Source organism: Dryobates pubescens, chromosome 15, assembly GCF_014839835.1.
Source record: "Dryobates pubescens isolate bDryPub1 chromosome 15, bDryPub1.pri, whole genome shotgun sequence".
Classification (NCBI taxonomy): Eukaryota; Metazoa; Chordata; class Aves; order Piciformes; family Picidae; genus Dryobates; species Dryobates pubescens.
Genome location: NC_071626.1, coordinates 8,190,008 through 8,196,155, shown reverse-complemented (window position 1 = coordinate 8,196,155; position 6,148 = coordinate 8,190,008).

Genomic DNA, 6,148 nt, shown 5'->3' with positions numbered 1-6,148 from the left:
TGCATCCCTTCACTCCTTTCTCATGCACTCTTGACTCACCCACTCTCCACATCCCTCTGACTGCAGGCTGAAAGCTCACTGCTTGCTGACAGGCTTTGTGGCTAAATCACCAAGCTGGAGGAGACCAGCATCAGCAGCACCAAGGGTCACTGCAGAAGATGATGGAGGTGAAGATTCATCTAGAGTGAATGGCAACAACAAAATAAAACCCCTCTAGACTGTGGCCGCCAGACAAAACACATCTGTGTGCCATTTTCCTTCCCTTCCATCCTGATAAAGTGGCTCTAAGCCACATTTCAGTACATGGAAGCATGCAGCTGTTGCTGAGCTGGGTGGGCCTTTGAAAGAAGAAGGTGTTTCTTGATATATCCTTGTTTTGGCTGGGGTTATTGCCTGGGACACTGCTGGGAAGGAATGATGTGCCTGGAGACACTGTGTCCTGTGAGTAATGTGATATGGAGATGCTGAAACTCAAGTCTGGAAGAGGCCCTAGGCTGAGGATTGAGGCTAGCAAGGCTGGGGAAAGCATATGCTGGTCTTGTCTTCCCACTGAGCATCCCCGTGGAAACAGGACTTCCTTCTCTGCTGTGTGGGCATGGCTCCATTTTAGGGCATTTGGAAACTATACCCAAGTGGCAAATGAGAAAACCTCCTTTGCTGCATTATGCTGCCCCTGCTTTCCCCAGGGTGCTTCTCAGTCCTCAATCAGGAGCTCCCATCAGGCCAGGACTGCAAGGTGTCATGCCAGGGGCACATGAGATGGGGAAGCAGCAAGCTCAGAGGGTTGGACAGGTGGGTTGGTTTGACCAACAGGCAGGTGGGTTGGTTTGACCTGACCCTGGTTAAATGGGAAGAAATGCAGTGGAGATGTGTAAGGAGAAGAGGGAAGCAAGTTCACTTTTCTCCAGGCTTTTTTCCCCTCCATGTTGTGATAATTACATTTGCAAGACCAAAGTTTAAGTATGAAGAGTGTAGTGGTTTACAAAGAGTAAAACCCAGCCCTTGGAAGGAAGGAGAAAACTTCCTCTCTCCAAGAGGACACCTGCTGCTCCTTGATCACAGCAACAGTTTTGTGCCTCCCCTAAAGAGGGCTGCTGCTCCCTAATCTGTGCATCCAGCATCTTCCCATAGTCCTCCCACCCCATGTTGCCCCATCACTTGTAGAGATGCACTCCTTCTGACTTCTCCTTTATCTTTAATTCTGCCAGTTCTGTACACTGGGTTATTTAGTTTCCTAGGCTGAATGGTGATGACTTGTTGGCTTGCATGTCCATCACTGGGAGCCCTGGCAGATACTGACCCCCCTGCAACCTGGATGGTGTAGGGTAACCTGAGCTCAAGCAGTGAAAAGAGCTAGAGAAACAAAGTCAGGCAATGCTCTCCTTTTCTGTTTGCTGTTGCACATGGGGAAAAGATGCTAGAGAGGTCCCAAGCAGGCAGCACTTCTGCAAGAAGAGATTTGCTGTCAGAACAGGTGGCTTGGAATAAGACCATCCAGTGACATCAGGATCCAGGGCCCTCCACTGCTTACATGTGATTGCTGTTAGAAGCCTTTTCTGCCTTGCTGCAGAAGCTCCTCTGAAGCCACTTTTGCATGTACTTTCTGTTGTCTGCATGGTGATTCTTTCATCACTTTTATGCAGAAACATTCTCAGTTGCTGCCAGGTCAGGTTTTTCGCTCCACTTTTTCTTCACCTTTCTTCCAACAAGCCACCACTGACTTGCTGTTCTTTCTATTTCAGTTGTTCTTAGAGGAAGTCATAGAAGCTCTGATATATCAAGTGGTCTAAAACCAGACAGCAAAATATGCTGAAGAGATTTCAGGCTCAAGAGGCTTGGTGTTAGCAGGTACAAGTGGTGTCACCCAGACCAGTGGGACACTGGCAGCAGCAGCCATCCTCACCTCCATGACCACCACCAGGGGCAACTGTGCTGCAGCTGCCACCCTCATTTGCCCTCCCAGCTGCAGAAAGATTGGAGTTTTCACGCTGCCCAGAATCGCTCTGTAGTAGGGGATGAGGATGAAACTTGATCAGGCTGCCTTTAAAATTGCACACTGAAAAAAACACAAATGCATTTCAGCAAATAATCCAAGGAGCAAGGCTGCCAAAACCCCCCTAAGTGAGAGCAAACAATCCTTATCTGGCAAAGTTTCACTTACTTGACACCAGTGTAAGTTTAAAGGCATTTGTCTCTTTCAAGTTACACACAAGGCATCTTTCCTGGGCAGGTCCTGTTATTAGGGTTAGTCTCTGGGCATTTGTACTAACACTTGTTCATCTTCCTGATTGCTGGGAAATGGTGATTGCCAGTGACTGTAATTTCTCTTTTCCCCCCAGATCTCAGGCCTCAGAGCACCCAAGAAGGAGATAAATATCATTGTCTTACGCCGTTTGCCTTGTGACCGACAATTGAAAAGTCACTTTGTTGTTTTCCTCCCTGCCACCAGCAGTGCAAAAGGAACAAGGGCATCAGATTTCAGGACTCCTCGGCTCAAAGGAGGACTTTGTTTATGGAATCCCAAAGCAGGGTAAAAGAGGCAGCCTTTTAGTGCTCTGGGGAAAGGGCGACAGTGAAAGTTCAGCTCTCTCACGATAACTTGGCTCTGTAACTCGGTGTGAAGGAGTTAACCAAATGTCAAATGACTTGCATCCAGAGAGCCCAATAACCACTTATCAACAGTAGCCACACAGTGGGAAAAAATATAGTGACCGAGTGGAAAGTGTTTATAACTCCTCTTAGGAAAGGGACTCTTGGAATTAACTCTTTCCATAGGAGCAAATCCATAGGCACAGTTGCCTGCGTGTGAGTCAGGCTCACCCAGAAGTGATGGAGAGGTGCTTTCCACCCCCTGCCTTTGGCTGGCAGCTCACAGCTACTCAGTTCCACTGGGTCTGGTAAAGCTTGGCACATGTGTGCAGGCTATTATGCATGCCACTCACTTTTGGTGCTGCCCTAGAGAATAAAAGAGGGTCATGTCACATATCCAGGCCATCAAAACATAAAACATCCCCACAGGACAATGTTTTGCTTCAAAGACTTGCACGGCACTAGCTCGGGGTGGGAAGGTGCAACTCATCACAGGGCTGAGTACATCACTACAGAGCTTACCTTGGCTTCCGCTGCAAGCACAGAAGTGTCTTGGTTAGCAAACAAGCTGAGCCAAGGGCTCAGTTGTGGCTGAGTGGTGTTTTATCTCTCTTTACATGCAGAGGTTTGGATTTTTAGACCATTTAAGGTTAACTCATTGCAATATGTTAATCAGCTGCTTTCCGAGGAGCAGCCGGCAGGGGTTAGGGAGCACCGAGAGCAGAAGTTGCTCTGCCAGCAGTGGGATGAACAGTCGCTGCCACATTGGTGCCTGGGGTCGCTGCACACCCACGGCATCCCTGCAGTGTGCTGGGCACCTTCCTGCCCAGTCCTGCATCTCATGCCCTGAGCTCAATCCCTCCCTCCTTGGAGAGGGGCAGAAAGTACCACATGCCCTGCCAGGAGTGGTGTCCAGCTGCCCCACGGCAGGCACGCAGGGGCATGCTCTGTTTTCTCCCTCTCTTCCCTCCCCTATTTCTGCTCATCGTGGAGCTCATCCAAACTGTTTTGCTGTAAGATCCCTTCCTCGCTGTCGTATCTGCTTGAAATTGGCCGGTGGATTCAAACTGTATCGTGGGTGGCTGATAGACAGGCAGATAGACAATGTGATTGCATGAGCTTCATTTCTGTAAGAAATTGGGCTAAAAATGATTCCTTATCCCAAGGGAGCTTGTCCAGCATGTCTCAGACTGAAGTATGCAAAGCAGAGAGAATACCCTGCACAGACAGCAATGGTTAGGGTGCTAATTCCAGATCCACAGTCAAATTTCCCTCCTACCACAGCCTCTCTGTTTGGCCTCCAGCGAATCACATAATTTTTCTAATCCTCAGTTCCTTTTACATAAAACAGAGCCATAAGTTTGAGGTTTTTACTTTTTGGAGAGGGCATGATGGCTAAGTAAATTAGAAATTATGAGGTGCTTGGATACTACATCTACACCTCAGGATGGTGCCATCAAAGCACATTATACCACTGAAAAACAAACCAAAACAACTTCTGCGGTGTGTGCCCACAAAGCCAGAACTACACAGCTGTGCAAAGAAGGTGCCACAGGGGAGGAGGTACAGATAAGGCTGTGCTGGGGTGAAGGACGTGCTAGCAGGCTATTGCACCTGGTAACATCCCAGCACATGCTGAAACAACAGCTTTCTGCATCGCTGTGCACTGGGGTTAGCCTGGGGAAGGAGACAAAGATTGAAAGATGAAGCTAAAATCCACCCCACTCCAATCTTAACAGAGCACAACAGAGGGGCAAACACCCCCAGGGAGGCTGCAGGAGCCTGTCTCTCTAGTTATGAGTACTCAGCGTGGCAAACGCTGTTTGTCACAGGACAGGGGAGCTGCGGTATTGCAGCTGCCTCTCCACGCGCAGGGCTGTTGTTCTGCCTCTAGATTTATGGTCTGATGTTCCTGAACATTTGCAATCTCCGGGTGAGCCCACAAGCCTTTGGTTTTATCACATTAACATGGAGAAGTGTTGGCTGTCTTCAAACCACTTCAGGGATAATATGTGAAGCACAGGGATAATGTCTTGTGAGCAAAGGAGGTCCAAAATAGCAATGTTTTCTTCCCATTAACGCCAACCAGCCCTTCTGTGATGGGTGTTTGCTGGCTGGGGGAAACGAATCGGTGACTGCTGCCCATCCCTAATAGGTTTTATACTTCCAGAACTGAAATCACCCACACAAGCAAGGGTAATGCTGTCACTTGCCAGCCCTCACAAAGAACAGAAAAAGCAAAAAAAAAAAGGCAGTCATGAACCCAATAAGAACTGAATCACAGCTGCCAAATTCCCCTTGGGGGTGCAGGACCCGAGGTCTTCCTTCAAGCCCACTTTTTCACCCATGTCTGTCCTGGTGAGAATTGTCCTGTGGGTTTGTGACTTCATCCCACACCCAGAGAAATGGGGATGTTGTTGTCTTGCCAGTATTTTCCCACTGGTATGCTATTGCTGTCATGGAGCACCTTTTGATGTTCTCAAGGACTTGTGCTAGCACAGTATTGAGTTCTGCCACAAAATAATCTTCCTCATATGGTGAGCACTTCACTTGCTCTACTGTTGTCTTCCTCCTCCATCTTCATTCCTTCCCTTCAGTACTTCTGCAATACTCTGGAGGCACTTCTGAATCCATCTGACTGCTGGCTATCTTTAGTTATCTTTCTAGCTGAGTTTGAAGTGGGGATAATTCCCTTTCACTTGTGCTCTCTCTTTGCCCGAGTTCTGACACAGTTTCCCTCTTGGCCTTAAAACTCAAAATTAGGACAGCCCTTTCCCAAGGAAGCCCTCTCTGATGCTGCCTAGATAAGATGAGGAGAACAGCCAAAAGATCAGTCCGTAGGGCAGACTCTTGTGCATCCCCACTGGGCTGCCGCAAGAACCACTCAGCAGCGCAGGCGGCGGCAGATTTAACAGAGCCACTTCCCCCCAGCACGTTGCCCAGCTTGCCCATCTGATAAATGGCAGGTTGGAGGGGTGTTGGCACTGATGCTTTGTTTTTAATGCGTTGTTTTACTAAATTCCCATCAAATCACAAGGAAGGGTGTACTCTAGATCTGCTTCCTTTTGGCCTCCCGTTAGCTGGCTCTTGGCTTTAAGGGGTGAGGTCCCACGGGTACATAGCGGTGCCGTTTGGGGGGGTGTGTGGGGGGCTTGTTTTGGTTCGGCTTTGTTTTCCTTTCCAAAAATGGGCTCGATGAGGAAGAAGGTAGGGAAAAGTTGAATTAAGAAAAGCAGCTTTTGCGGTTGGGGCGCGGGATCCAGAGTCAGCAGACGCAGGTTCTATTTCTGGCACCGCAGCAAAACTTCCTGGATGTCGCTGGGCAAGGCAGCTCGCACATCCATCTCCACCTCGCCTTGCCACCCTCCCGCCGAACAGCGAACGCTCCTGCCCTCCCTCGCCTCCGGAGCACGGGGAGGGATGCTCCCCACCGCCGGTGGAGGCCGGCTCTGCCGTAGGGCTGTGGGGCGGCCCCGAGCCTCTGCTCCGACCCCGCAGCATCCTTGGGGGGCACTGCCTGGCCCGGCGCTTGCTACCGCAGCCAGCTCAATAAAGCACC